Source organism: Sinocyclocheilus grahami, unplaced genomic scaffold, assembly GCF_001515645.1.
Source record: "Sinocyclocheilus grahami isolate Dianchi unplaced genomic scaffold, SAMN03320097.WGS_v1.1 scaffold237.1, whole genome shotgun sequence".
NCBI lineage: Eukaryota > Metazoa > Chordata > Actinopteri > Cypriniformes > Cyprinidae > Sinocyclocheilus > Sinocyclocheilus grahami.
Genome location: NW_015505416.1, coordinates 569,138 through 585,374, shown reverse-complemented (window position 1 = coordinate 585,374; position 16,237 = coordinate 569,138).

Genomic DNA, 16,237 nt, shown 5'->3' with positions numbered 1-16,237 from the left:
CATTGAATCTACATCTTTCCCGAGCTGTCCGGTGTCTTTTTCCCCCTGTGTCTCCTACACGTGCATTAATATTTCACACAGAGCGACACTTATTGTATTTACATATTTGTAACGACTCTCGCCGGCCCTGTAATTAATGATGCCCGCTGATGCGAGGTGGAATCTGAAGGCATGTTTCCTCTGCGTTGTCATGGCTACCCATTCCCGCTGTGACACCATGGCGACTGGAGACACGGGTGTTAACTGCTTCCTTGAGGGTCAGGACTTCATCACTCTGTCATAGTCATGCTGGAATAAAGGGATATTTCCATCCATTCATTCATCCATCAGTACCTCCATCCATCTCAGCCACGTCCTAAAACCCTTGTGTATTATTGTAACCACTGGGACTTCTCCTTTTTTTAACCTTCTGAAGGTGTCCACTACATTGGACAGATAGTTAAAAGCCATCTTAAACATTTAGGGTGTGATGTTACATCCAAAGCACCATGAGTAATAACCTTTGACCCTTTCTTATCGTTCTATATGACTTGTTTTTTATATTTTTAACGGCACAAATTTGGCTGACAAAGTGGAGAAACAAATATCTTACATCATGAATATTGACTTCTATTTTTATTCTATCACAACAGAATAACAATTATTTTGAGAGATTATTTATTTATATTAATATTTTTTACTAAATATTTTTAAGGGCATTCAAAGGTAATGTGTGCACTTAAAGGGGTCATATGACGTTGCTAAAAAGAACATTATTTTGTGTATTTGGTGTAATGAAATGTGTTTATGCGGTTTAAAGTTCAAAAAGCACATTATTTTCCACATACTGTACATTATTGTTTCTCCTCTATGCCCCGCCTTTTTGAAACGTGTCGATTTTTACAAAGCTCATCGGTCTGAAAAAGCGAGGTGTGCTCTGATTGGCCAGCTATCCAGTGCGTTGTGATTGGCCGAATACTTCAAGCGTGTGACAGAAATGTTACGCCCCTCACATACTGTTGATTCAGTGTCCCGGCCGGAGCGACAAGACAAAAACATTAAAACCCATTACAAACGAGGCATTTGTTGCATCCAGTTGGTACATAATTACTGATTATAAAGACTTATACTGTCTTTTTACGCATTGCGTTGCATTGCATCGCGCCGCATAAACATAAAACTCTGTCTGCATTTGTGATCAGAGAAATGACAAACAACAAGTGCTACTCTACACTGCTCAAAACTTGCGTTTGAATCATCAGTGGCAAATCCTTTAAATGAAAACGTACTTACGGGAGTCAGAACTGCCGGCATTTTAGTCTAACGTTACTCTCCCAGGATCAGTAAACAGTCCTCCATAAAATGCGCTGCACACATCTGGATATTTGGGTTAAACTGTTCTGGAACAGTGTTGTAAATACAACTTAACCACTGATTTCTAGTCGTGTCCTCTTTTGGAAGACCAAACAAAGTAGTTTTGCTTTCACAATGAAAAACACAGCGGCCTAGCGTGAGGGGAAGCCCCGGCTTAGCGTCACATTTTAATTTGTTGAGATAGTGAATTGGTGGGTTTTTGTTAAATGTGAGCCAAAATCATCACAATTAAAAGAACCAAAGACTTAAACTACTTCAGTCTGTGTGCATTGCATTTATTTAATACACGAGTTTCACAATTTGAGTTGAATTACTGAAATAAATTAACTTTCCACGACATTCTAATTTATTGAGATGCACCTGTATATATATATAAAGATTTGTAAAGGTTTTGTGTTGTAGTGTTTCGAAAAAGTTCAGGTTTGATTACATTTTAGGATTAAATCTTTAATTCCATGTAGTAGAATCTAAAGAATATTGATCACAGACAAAAGAGGGGACAGGTGTAAAAGTGAAGGATAGAGAGAAGAATATTGATCAGTGGCATTACTTGAACTTCAGACAGGACAGAAATGTGAAATTGGAGACAAATGAAACATGAAGAATGTGTCAATGAAATTACACCATATATGAGTGACTTCAGTCTTTTGGGAGTCTCTCCTTTCAAAATGAACATGTCATGATCTTAGAGCATGTTTCATAAAAGTTTTAAAGTCACTTTTATAGTGCTTTTTCATCTCGGTGCTTGACAACCCCCGTCCACACACACTGAAAGGCCATTACAGTTATATTTAAACTGCCCTGAGGCTCTGTTCTTTAACACATCTTGTGCAGTGTTATGAACAAAAGCAATGACAACAGTATCTTTGCACCAGCCCGAAATAACTGTCTTTCATTCTACATTCCTGTCTGTCTTGTTTTTTTTATAGTTTTCTTTACAGTCAAATAACATAAAAAATTGCCATGGGTTATCTTACAAACATTCGCTTTCAAAGCTTTAAAAAGTTTATTCATTAAAAATATGTTTTGGGATCTTCTGGCATGAAAGATGAAAAGCTTTACTTGTAGATAATCAAGAAGATTTTAGGCTTTCTTTTTAATTAGGACTCATCCTTACACTGATTCACCCTGAAGAAGACTTAACTGAACATGAAATAACATAAATTATGATCTCTCCCTGAGTTGAAAATATTGTGCTTGCTATATCATGCTTGAATGTTTTGCCAGCTTTGAAACATTGAATCATTTTGTGATGCCATTGGTTCGGTTGATTCCTAGTTTTAAAAAACCACTACTGATAACATGTGAATGTGAGGGCTATACATACTGTTAGCTTAGCATAAAAAGTAAAATGCACACATAACAATTTCTTCTGATCAAAACTAACTGCAAAAAATCCCCAGCAAGTATATACTGATCATAGGAGGCATATGAGGTAGAACATCATTTGTATTATTTTAGACTGTGTAATGCTGAAGTATAGTCTACACCTGCATCATAAAGCCCCTTATATTTTTTTTCTTACAAAAATACTCCAGACCACTTGAACAACAAAAACAATAATCGTGTATTTTTATATATTTATAAAATTTCATGGTTGAACTATTAAAACATGTCTGGCTCTTTCATTCTGTATGCACTGAGAGGACGGATATCCACATTTGTCATCCTATCTTTCTTCTTTACTTTTACTATACTTACTTTTAGTCATTTAGCAGACATTTTACTTTCTTCTTTGTTGGTCATAACTGCTCAAACGCGCCCCCTGATGGTGAATGTGAATGGAACACAACACACCAAAGAGCGTTTAACCGCGAACGCTCGTTAATCGACATAATGAAGTTAGTGAATATGAACAAATGTTAAGCAAACACGAGAATTCACCAATATATTTCTCATATGCACACTTTTGGCTTAATAGTCGTAATGTGCCACTTGAAATTCCCCAGAGCTCGCATGATTAAACAAGTATGTGCTTCTTGTTTTGATTTAGTGTTTGTTTGATAAGATTAATAAACTACTAACACCGGAACATCTTGTTGATAAACGATCAAAGCCGAAATGTTTCTAACGACAGTTCGTAAACAATATTGTTTAAACAGTTGTTTTTGACAACATAATATGCACTAAATTTAAATGAATGTAAACAAACAAACAGGCCCAATTCTTGTGCGCCAAAAGAAAATGGTTCCCATGTTTACTATCTTGAATTAAAATGTTTAAAATGTGATGGAGGATGCCATAGTAATTCTTATTAAGTATATTTAATTAAACATGCCCCCAAAAATGAAAAAGTCTGTGTTTTCAATTGGTGTTTCAACTCGAGGCGTGTAACAACATCACTCTTTCTAGCCTACTTGATTTGAATTTAGTTTAAGGATAAGTAGTACATTTATAAACAGCTTCAGTCTGTAGAAGACAATTGTGGGAATATGAAAATGTAAAAAACCTTTTGTTATAGTGAGCTAAATAAGTCTCTTCTATGCTTATTTAGGCCTACTGTCGAAACCATGTCACTGCCACAGTTCAAACTATCTAAAAAACAGCAATGAGCACTCAGAGATGTATGCTTTTCATCAGAGAGGCAAGTGTTTAAATCGGTCATTTAATTTGCTAAATGCTCCTAATAGAATATAGAAAAGCTTGACTAGTGTACTTGTGTAGTCCTGTTGAACGTGTCTGACGCTCGTGTGTGTTTGTAGGGGCCTATAGTGGAGTAGGCCCTATGCTGTTGCGTAGCTCATCAATATCTGGCTCCCAGCCATAAAACAGCAGAGTAAAGTGCATCTTAGCTCTCTCTGTTACTGTTTTCTCCTCTTTATTTTGCATGCCCTCACTTTTCTGAAAGAGAGAGGTAGGCTATAGGTGGGAATATGAAGTAACAATGCTCAGTGTTTGATATATTTGCATCAGTGATTTTTGTACTAGTATGAGTGGAGCGGCGCGACCGCAGTTTTTTTCCCCCTATTAAGCCAATCCGCCTGAGCTCCATTCCAGGTTTTCCATTGTCCTGCTCTGTCGTATACTTTACTTCAAATTACATTTTTTTGTTACAATTTTTGCCCAGTGACTGGACAGCTGTATTTTAATGTGTTATCAATTTGGTATGTATTTTTTTTATATCACAAACAATATTTACTTTAAGTTATGCACATAAATGTATATATTTTTTTTGTGTGTGTGTGTATAAGTATTGTTTTTGGTGCTGCTTTGTATTTCAGGTTGTGTTAGTATGCATCTTACAAAGACTTGAGGGCATTTGCCAACACCTCTTAAAAATGTTCATTATTTTTGAGATGGTATTTTAGCATCTAAATCAGAGTATTGCTTGCAGTAAGATTGTACTTGAGAGAATTGAACAGAGAACTGCTCAGGTCCCCAGGCCACATCTTTCCTCATCTGAGCGAACACTTGATTTTAGGCTGTGAGTACATTAGATTTGACCATAAATCCTGACATTTATTATATTTTCATTAGATTTCATTAGATTAAGAAATACCTAAGAGCGACAGTTTTCTCTGGACATGAGGAGGTATTGCCATGTTAGAGAGAAAAACCCTTAGGGCTCAAGAAAACATGTTTTTTTCTGAGTGCTTGATAATATTTTCTGACTACAAGAAAACCTTTCTTAAAAAAAAAATTATATATAAATTATCACTATTTATACATTTACATTTTTAATTTTTTACTTTAAAGTGATAGTTCACCCAAAAATGAAAATGTTGTCATCATTTACTGTTCCAAACCTTTTTCTTCTGTTAAACACGAAAGAAGATATTTTGGAGAATGTTGGTAACCAAACATATGCTGGTAGCCATTGACTTCCATAGTACTTTTTTCCATACTGTGGAAGACGTTGTTGTCCATCAATGGTTTGGTTACCAGCATTCTTCTAAATACCTTATTTTGTGTTCAGCAGTAGAAAGAAACCCATACAACTTGAGGGTGAATGAATGATGACAGAATTTTCATTTTTGTGTGATCTATCCCTTTATATAAATCTGAATAACAAATTTAAGTAAATTTATATAATAACATTAAATACACTGACATTTAATGTTAAGAAATTTAATAGTATTTCATGTAATTTTACATTTATTATCAATTTCACCCTTTTTCATCAAGTTTTCTTTACAAGAAAATCTGCAATAATAGCTGGAAATAATAAAGTTATTATAATCATAGCAAAAACTTAAATTCATAAAAACTGATGGCACTGCCACTGTGTTGGGGGATCTGACTCAGACTGGACTTGGACACAAAGTTTGGTTGTTTAGTAGCACATTTGATTATATCTTAAGAAACAGATGAAAGAAAAGCACTGGTGAGGCGCGCGTGTCTGATTGGTGGCTCATCCAGATCTTCTTGCGCTCGTGTGCACGACTGCAGTGTGTGTGTGTCTGAAATGTTTTTCATGCATTGTGGGCATTCATGGGTCTCATGTGAGATTTGTAACCTTTGTGTGTGTGTAAGGTGTAAAGCCGTGTGAAATGTGGGTTTGTTGTTAAACACATGAATGTGTGTTTGCGTGTGTCTTGTTGCTTTAATTGAATCTGGCCCTTGGGAAGCAGGCCGTCTCAGCTGTGGGCTTTTGATCGCATCTCACTGTGTGACTGGGTGAGTACACTGGCAGTCACTCACAGTCAAGTCAATATATCACAGATAAATATTGCAAAGCCCTGTTCTCCAGGCTCTATGAATAATGAATGCAGCCATTTTGACTCTAAACTTGCCTGTTGTCTCGCCAGGCATGCGTGAGCACATCTCTGTGTTTCCACCCGTCTTCCTCTCGCTCCCTCTGTCTCTCTCCATCTGTGGAGGAGTACTCTCATAAACTTCTCATTATAAACTGACCTGTTGGAGAGGGATCAGAAAGATTCATAACTCTTCTGTGAGTGTGTGTGTGTGAGATTTATTGCTCGATCTCAGCAGAAAGTGACCTGGGATGGGTTCAGGAGTATGGTCCTTTGTAGGGCTACAGACAAGAACAGCGAGCGATCGAAATCTCTTCTGTTTTAGTATATGTGCACGATGCCATTGGGAGCAGATACAGATTGTTCTTGTTCCACACTGGGCTTGTTTAACATTTTACACTGTTCATAGTTTACTTTTACCTGGTTAAAAGTTAATGACTGAAGATTTCAAGGTTTCACACTTCACACATTGGTTGGTCAAGCACAGCTCACGACACACACACACACACACACACACACACACACACACACACACACACACACATACACACACACACAAATATCAGCCAGTGTAAATTCATTTTACAAAAATCATGTGATAAAGTACAATATCCATAAATTGTAAAGAGATAAATCGACCTGTGAATGATGTAATAATCTCTCTACCCTCTAAATATTTTCCCAATACATTTCAATGCAATACAAAGCATTTATTATGTATAACCAATTGACTACACTACACAAGTTTGGGGATGGTAAGATTTGTTTAAGTGTTTTTGAAAGATATCCCATAAAAATTACAATAATATTGTGAAATAAAGGCCGGTACAATTTAAAATAACTATTTTCTTTTTTAATATATTTTAAAAGGTAAATAATTCTTGCAGTGGAAAAGCTAAATTGTATATTGTAAAGCCAGTTTTTGATTTGCTCTTTGTAATTCGTGTCATGTTTCATGGAATTTAATGTTTCAAGTATAATGTGATTTATCTTACTGATTGGTTTTTGTTTCATGGCTTAGAAATCTTTGTTGTAAAATTCTTTTATTTTCTCTATATTTTATTTATTTATTTATTTTTGAAGGAAATGGATTGGGAAAATGCTTCTTTAAAGAGTTAGTGGTCACTGTTGCACTGTTTTGTAATTTTTTTCTTAACGTGACAGTACAAAATTACATTCCTCCTGAATAACCTACAGTTACGTTCCTTGCTCATGCTCACAAAGTATGTTCCCATGGCTTGCTCTTCGGCTATTGCATCTTCTGAATGCAATAGCCAAATGTAAAGAAGTACACATCAGAATCAACATAACATGCTTCAAACATTTCAGCATTTTAAGCATTTTCAGACTTGTAACCTGTGGACAATAACTGTATCCAGAGTATCCACAGCATGTTGTCATATTTGCCAATCCTATTATCATTTATAAAGTTCACAACGGCCCCTTTCAGGAAACCTTTTTTTAATTTTTTTTTATTTACAGCTGATAAAAAACTTTATGCCACCTGTTGTTGATTATTATTCAGAGAGATTGTTTCATACTCTTTCTCTGAAATGCAGTGGCATCGGTCTTAATAGCATCATCAATCTTTCCTAATGAGTTTATTTCTTTTTCCAGAATGAGCAAACACTTTCTGATCTGAGTGATGACTATATGAATTCATTTCAAACTGTATTTGATAAACATTTCATTTAATTCATTTCTGTGCTTGCGTGCAGCTTGACTCTCATGACTAGCTATTAAGACATCACAGTAGACCACGGAGAGTTGGGCTCTCTTACGCTGAAGTGGTTGCTGAGGTACTGTTGTTGTGGCAACCGCCTCTCTGTGCCCTTGTACGGAGGATAACTCTGGCCTAGCGGGGCAGGGTTAGTGTGCTTTGATTGACAGTGTGCTGCTAGAAATGTGCTGTGCGTGGGTGTTGAGCTAAATCTCAGAAATGGGTCTCAAAGAACTACACTTCCCAGAGTGCACCAGCAGCAGCAAACTGGCTGCTTATCACAGGATCAGTCATTGTCACTGATTAAGAGCACCTGTAAAAACATGGAGGTTCTCATTCATTCAGAAAAGAAACTTCAGAGAGAAGACGCTCCAAGTTCACGAATAGGTTCAGTCCAAAGACGCCAATGGTCAGTGAAATGTTTTATTTAATTTCATGGTGTTTGAAATGCTGCTTAATATGTTCAAGTATGTTTAACTGCTGTGTAGATTGTTTAAGAAACACATTGCAGCATTGACTTAATTGATTGTGTTAAATGAGTTCGTGCTAAAATAACCATGGTGAGTTTGGAAAAAAAAATGTAAATGTATAAGATACAAAAGAATAGTACAAGTTAAAAATTCTGTTAAATGTTAAAACTTTACTAAAATATATGAAACTGTTTAATTAAAATGTTTAGTTAAAATGGTAACATTTGTTTCTCTGTCTTTAAAGGTTTACAACCTAATTTACTGAATCAACTGACAAAGCCAAAAAGAAAATTAAAAGTGATTGAGTCGGAAATTTGAGTTGTCCTTGTGTCCTTTGGAAGTTGAACAAGGGTAGGACATGACAGTGGGTTAGAAATAAGCCACCCCACTGGGTGGCTTAATGGGTCTTGCATGGGCTACACAGCCGAAACTAGCTTTACCTGGAAAATAGATTGTTTCTTTGGGGGGGTGTGTGTGTACAAATCCAAACTTATTTTTAGCTTTTTCTTCTGGACGTTTCTTCGGTGTGATTTTTGCATTCAAGGCCATTTATACGATGTTGTCACAAGCAGAACTGCCAACTGCCAAGCAACAGCTACATCTCTAATAGCTGAGTGAATGTGAGAAAAGAAAATAGGAAGAGATGAAGAGACTGAGTGAATAGACATCTGGTGTACATGCAATTAAATATTTATTTAAAGACAATTTTATTACTGGCCTCCCATTAAAAAAAACCTTGTTTTAAATCTTTTTAAAAATAAATCTTGTTTATCATCTTTTTCATTAATTTTGCACAGTAATAATCTTTTTTGTGTTTAAAAAAAAATTCTGCAAAATCTTGCATTTTTGGGTGTGAAAAGTCTGGAGTTTCCATTCACACACCCATCCAGAATTAATCAATCAGGCGAACTGCATTTGAGTTCATCCCAGGGAAGCAGATTCTTCCCTTCCACATGTGCATAAACAAGCCGTGTCACATAGGAATATATAGCCACCCACTTTCTTATTCTGCAAAACATTTAAATGCTATAGCTTGTGATCTTTTAGAAACGGTTTTGATTTCAGGCCAAGAGGGAATAGGAGATAAATAGCACAGCAGTAGGAGCTGGAGATCAGGGAAACAGATTGAGCCAAGAGGCGAAATTAACAGATAAAGGATGAAGTTTGCCGCTCAGAATCAGTCTGCATGTCTGCAGGCAGCGTCACGATGGAAGTGAGAGTGACAGTTTGGTCAGAAACAGTTTAGCTATCCTTAAACATGGCTGCCCACTGGGAGAAAATCTCGGTTTCAGGTCGAAGGAGCACAGTACTGAGATATTTGGAATAAATGGGCTTATCAAGGCCTTTTAGGAAGCAGTTTTGTATCTTCATGTCAGTGAGAGCACACATGATTAAAAAACATGTGCAATTCTAGCCTTCTGCTCATGGTTACTGTAAGGACCATGAGCTGAAGAGAAAAAAAAATGTTGTTGAGTAGATGTTCACTACATGTCAGTGCTGCTCATTAAACAGAAGATTCATCCAGACACAAGATGAGTTCAGATCAAACACACAGGAACACTCCAGCGTGTGATTAACACTTTTGAATCATGTTGTCCTTGAAGATGCTTGTGAATCGAGGAATGGTCAACAGGGTCTGAGCAGACTCTATATCAAAGCACTGTTATGGTCAAAGCGACTGTTTCTACAAATTAGTGGCAAAACTCATTCGATTTTCTCACATTTTACACGTTTTATTGTCACTGTAGTTTTCATTTCAGGAAACTGAAACCATTCAACCCTGTTATGTTATTCCAAGAAAAAAATCTAATGGACATTTTTTTTATTTAGCAAACATAAGTTGATCAGTCGACTACAAACTCACATTTTATCCCTAGTATCTTTATTATTTTAGAATAAATTCCATTAATGTCAAAGTTAAAATAAACATTTTATTTGTAATTGAATTATTTTTTAGGGCTGCACGATATATCGAAATGATCAAAATATCGCAAATGTGCATATTGTGGTCAAATATTGTATATATGGTCAAATGTTTAGTTAGTTGGAATATTTGTGCGTATGCATGAAAGAGTGTGTGTGTTCTGACACGAGACAATCAACAAGCATTCATTGCGAGCTAATCAGGGGTGCGTTTTCCAAAAGCATCATTAGCTAACTATGGTCTCAAGTTCCATTGAACTCTATAGGTAACAATTGGAACTTGCGATCATAGTTGCTTTTGGGAAACGCACCCCGATAAGATGAGCCAGCCCGAGGCACCTGCAGCTGCTGCCGATGATTTAGTGCCAAAACGAAGAAGCACCTCAAAGATATGACCACATGCAGACTGAAGTTATATGTAAAACATGAAAAACACTACAGATCTTTACAGTCACCTAAAAGTGAAGCACAACAATTTGCAGCTATGCTCGGCAGACAAATCTTCAAACACAGGTGAATCAACCCTCGTTCCTGAACCTAAACAACAATCCATAGCATCAGGCTTTAACAATGTCCAATTTGTTTTATGTAACAGTAAAACATGGCTGTTCGCTTTCAGAGGTTGTAGTGATGTTGTCTTTTCCCTGAAATAATGTGAAGCATATGTTGGTTACATAATTTTTAAAATACATTTTAACACAATTTAAATTGATTTTAGAAAAAGAAATATCATATCGAATATCATATTATTTAGCATGCTATTGCATGTTGCATTTTTCTTCAGTATCGTACAGCCATAGTATTTTTATTTAATATTGTTTTTTTTATGTTTATTGCTAGAAAATAGCAAAAACAAATTATGGTTTTGAACTTCATTTAGACCCCAAATTTTAGTAACAGTGTTAAACATTTTTTAGTTTGACCTCCTGAGGATTCACATGTATTGAATGTTAGCTGGCTTGCTTTACTTAAAGCACACAAATGTATTTTTCTATAATTTATTTGACATTGGGAAAAACTGATTATTTATTTTTTTAAAACATAATTTTGTTTTAATCATTATTGAACAGAAAAGTGTCTGACTATGTGTGACCCTGGACCACAAAACCAGTCTTAAGTCGCTGGGGTATATTTGTAGCAATAGCCAAAAATACATTGTATGGGTCAAAACTATCGATTTTTCTTTTATGCCAAAAATCATTAGGATATTAAGTAAAGATCATGTTCCATGAAGATATTTTGTAAATTTCCTACTGTAAATATATTAAAACTTAATTTTTGGTTAGTAATATGCATGGCTAAGAACTTCATTTGGACCACTTTAAAGGTGATTTTCTCAATATTTAGATTTTTTGCACCCTCAGATTCCAGATATTCAGTTGTATAGTTGTATCCTGGCCAAATATTGTCCTATCCTAACAAACCATGCATCAATGGAAATTACTAAAATCATTTTATGTGTTTAGTTGGTTTTGCTTTGCTTTTTGTTTTGTGTGTGAAATGTGAGTGAAGGGAGGACAGGTAATGAAGAGGGGAATGAGACCAGGAAATGGCGTGAGCTGAATTCAAACTCATGTTGCCCGCAATAGCGCCTCAGCTCAATACATTGACGTGTATGTGCTAACCACCAGGCCACAGCTCTGACTGCTGTATAGTTTAGTATAAATATGTGTAATGAAGTCTGTGCTTTGCATGCATTTTGATTGCATGTGTAACTTACCGGCAGTGTTAATTTAATCTGCTGGTGCCCTGTGGGAAATGGCCTCTTGTTTAGGGAGGTCTCTGTGGTGATGGCTCTGTTGCTATAATGGCAGTGGTTTAATGGTATGGAGTACATTAGCACTAACTGATCTGTAAATATGTCTGTTTTCTGCTGCCTCAGCACCCCCTTCCACATGGATCAAACTGCTACTATGCTTCCACATGCACTCAATCACTCCCTCTCTCACCATCACTCGCTATACTCCCTCAAGTCACGATCCCATTTTTTAAAATTCCATTTGTGTGAAAAGATTCTTAAATCACTTTGTTACAAAATGTAAGGAGAACACACAGCTGTTGTTGTTCTCAGGGATGCTTTACTACGCCATTCACAGACCTGCCAACCTGTACGCATTTTGCGTAGCGGGTACGCATTTAGACCTCAAAGTACGCTGGTACGATTTGTTACTCTAAACTATGCAAGAAAACCTGGTTTCGCCTCGCGCAGTACTCAAATCAAGCAACAGCAAAAGAAGGAAGAGTTTGGACAGAGTGCTGGGTTCATTCTCCAAATAGCAAGCGAGGAGGATTGACAAATGTGTAAAGCCTATCATTAAAATGAGACTGCAAATCATCAGCAACACAAAATCCCGTTCAATCCCCCTTCCACTCTCGCCGCCTGACTGATTTCTTAAGCGAGGACAGTACAGTATTCATGACTTAATTCCCCCCCGGTGTTGTTTAAATAATTTCAGAGCATTTTATTTCTCTCCGAACTGGCTCTGTTTGTGTGTATCCCTGAGTTTTACATGCTGAGATGAGCAAACACCTCCCTGCTTATAATGTGCATTAAAAAAAGCAAAACTCGCCAAACATCTTCCGCTGTAAATGTCTTGTTATAAGCGTTTCTAAACCTGTCATTCAACAAAAGAGAACATTATAACATGTCTGTACTCCACAACATCAGTTGAGTGTTTGAAATAGCTTCCTATTGTCATCTTATGTGGCTTCTTATCACCGAATGAGGCAGAAAATATATACTGTAAAAAAAGGCTATGTTGATTAGCAATTGATTATAAATGTACATAATTAAACACCGATAAATGATACATTGTCGCAGTCGAGTGTTTATTGTCTTTGTTTTATCATTCAAAACGTTTCTATCTTCTTTTTATTCAGTTACAGCGACAGCTGGATGTCTTTGTCCATATTAGGTATTTCCTGGAACATCAGGGACCCTATCATTCAACCGGCGCAATGTGGCGCCAGGCGCGACGCAAGTGTTCTTTGCTAGTTTCAGCCCGATGCAGTTGTCATTTTCACATCCTGCACCACGTTATTTAAATAGCAAATACATTTGCGCCCATTTGTGCGCCCATGGGTGTGCTGGTCTGAAAACGAGGTGTGTTCATGTGTATTGTTGGCGCGTTGCTATTTTGAGGCAACTGAAATAGACTGCACAAATTGACCAACAAAAACCTGGTCTAAAGTAGATATTTTTTTTTGTTATTTAAAGAGCGCATTAGTAATATGCACCTATATGCGGGTGAACAATGCGCGTACACTCTGCTTATTACACACACAGGGATGTGCAGCAGCACACAAACATTTAAAATAATTAAAGGATTAAAATGTAAAAGATTATTATTGTGTACATAAATATAAAAATGCCTACATGTCATAATGGGTAGTCATTTCATGTATCAGAATTACGAGCACGAGCAGATCCGTTTCCTTGCTAGAGAAGCATTCAGTTTTTCCGATTGTAAATTCCGCCATATAAATAGCAAATCCGCCATGGCGCGAGCGCAACTGGCATTTAAAGGGAATGGGAGATGAGACTCTGACTGGTTTATGGCACGTTATGCCCAAAACACACCCATTACTCATTAAGAGAATAGGGACAACCCTTTTAGACCATGCGCCGGGCGTGCCGGCCATTTTTCCCGTCCTTAAACTAGCAAAAGTAAATTCGGACACGCCCTAAGCGCAATTGCGCTGTGTGCTTTAGACCATGTGCTTAGATCATTAAAATAAGGCCTCAGGAGTTCTTTTACTTCTGTGATGCATACAGTATGTGGCATTTCTGTGTGAGGGCCCCCTCTGGTGTCCAGTATGAATTGAAACAGACATTACATGTGTTTATCAATTATTTTAAATGTTTTAAGTAACTTTACACATCACAATGTTGTAATGTACTATATGAAAAAAATTATATGTTTTGAAATTTGCTAAAGATTACATTTATGGTAGATGACAGCAAATGTATTCTAAATGTAAGAATAGAGGAAATTATCTTGCATAATTAAATATTCAATATTGACCAATAATTTGATAATAATAAAAAATATCTATTATCAGCCCATAACTGATATGGTACAGATATATTGTGCATATCTATTTTAAATAGGCTATATTGGTTATGTCTAAAGTGAACATGTTCTACAAATTTGTTCTAGATCATCAAATGCGATATTTTGGTGCCTTGGAAGCTGATCTGAAACCAGTATCGTTAGCAAGGCAGTCGTCAAAGTTTTTGCTAGATTTGAGAACACTGATGTAAACACATCTTACAGACGCTGTTCGATCTATTGGTTTAAAACGTTTTTGACAAGAGATGTTCTCTTCAGCTCTCCGACTTGATGATTTGAGCTGCAGGGAAGGGTCAAGCAGTTTCCTCCTGCCCTGTATCTCTGAAATCTTTTTCAGATTTTAAAGTGACTTGACCCAGACTAGAGGTGTTAATTTTATTATCGAAGAATTCCCAAGTGTGCAAGCCTTCCTATAGAACTCTGTGCTCATCTCAGTGGCTTACAGTGGGCGCCATCGCAATGGCATTTAAGCTGGATCCATTCCCCTCGAGAGTGTGCGTCTAATGTTTGTTGTATGTGAGTGGGGTGAATGGGAGCAGAGAGTGGGAGTGCGTTGAAAAGGTTAAGATTTGATTTGATAAGATTCCCCCCTTTCAGCCCCCATCCTGCTCGCTGCACTGTTATGGTAATTAACAGACAACCTTTAGTGAGGTGTCGACCTCGTTAGACCCTTAACGAGGCAAATGTCACCCCGTGGTGGCATTCTAACAAGGAGGGAAACATTGGAGGGACACGTGGACACAAGATGATGTCACAGGGGTGACAGTGGTGTTGACCGAACAGTTATTGTCTAAATGTCAACTGACCACTGTGTCCAGCGGCCTCTTTAATAATGGCTCATAAATGCACGAGTGGCTTATGATCTCCAATCAGAGATGCGTTTGCAAGGAATTTGCTTGACATGTGTTTTCTAATCTTTGTAAGCTCTTACATTTCAGCTTATCTGTAGAGTATGCATTCTAATCAGCTGTATAAGCTTTCTGTAAGACTTGAGGCCGAAGCAAGTTATATTTTTGAATCGTGTGGACCAATATAGAAGGGTCCGAGATTAGTTAGTATCTGTAGAGTATGCATTCTAATCAGCTGTATAAGCTTTCTGTAAGACTGTTGTTACTTGAGGCCGAAGCAAGCTATATTTTTGAATCGTGTGGACCAATATAGAAGGGTCCGAGATTAGTTACTTTCTAGTTATTCAAGTTTTTTTTATACTCCATTGAATTTTTCTTAGGGTAGCTTTATTTTTGAAAATCTGTTTTTGTATTGAGACACAGCTTAAAGTGGGAACAAGAAAAAAGTTTTTTGACATTTCTACTGTTATTGTTAGAGTGGCATGTTGTCACACTATGGGGTAATTTGTACATTTAATAGCCTACTATGCAGCAAAACTTTAAAAGTAAAATAATAATGAAACAATTCAAACATTTAAGAAACACTAAAAGTGTAACGTAGTATACTACCATTTATAGACTACCACTCAAAGTTGTTTTAAAGGAGTCTCATGTTCACCAAGGGTGCATTTATTATACAGTAGAAACAGTAATATTGTGAAATAGTTTTACAATTTAAAATATCTGTATTCTATTTTAATATATTTTTTTTATGTAATTTTTCTTCAGTGTCACATGATCCTTCAGAAATCATTCTAATATGCTGATTTGCTGCTCAAGAGACATTTATCGTTATTATAATGTTGCAAACAGTGCTGTCTATTGTTTTTGTGAAAATATGTTTTTCTGGATCAATATTTGAAATAGAAATCTTTTGTTTCATTATAAAAGTCTTTACTGCCAGTTTTGATCAACTTAATGCTTCCTTGCTGAATTAAAAAATAATTGAAAAAATTACTCCTAAATTTTTAATTTATCGTTATTATAATGTTGCAAACAGTGCTGTCTATTGTTTTTGTGAAAATGTTTTTCTGGATCAATATTTGAAATAGAAATCTTTTGTTTCATTATAAAAGTCTTTACTGCCAGTTTTTATCAACTTAATGCTTCCTTGCTG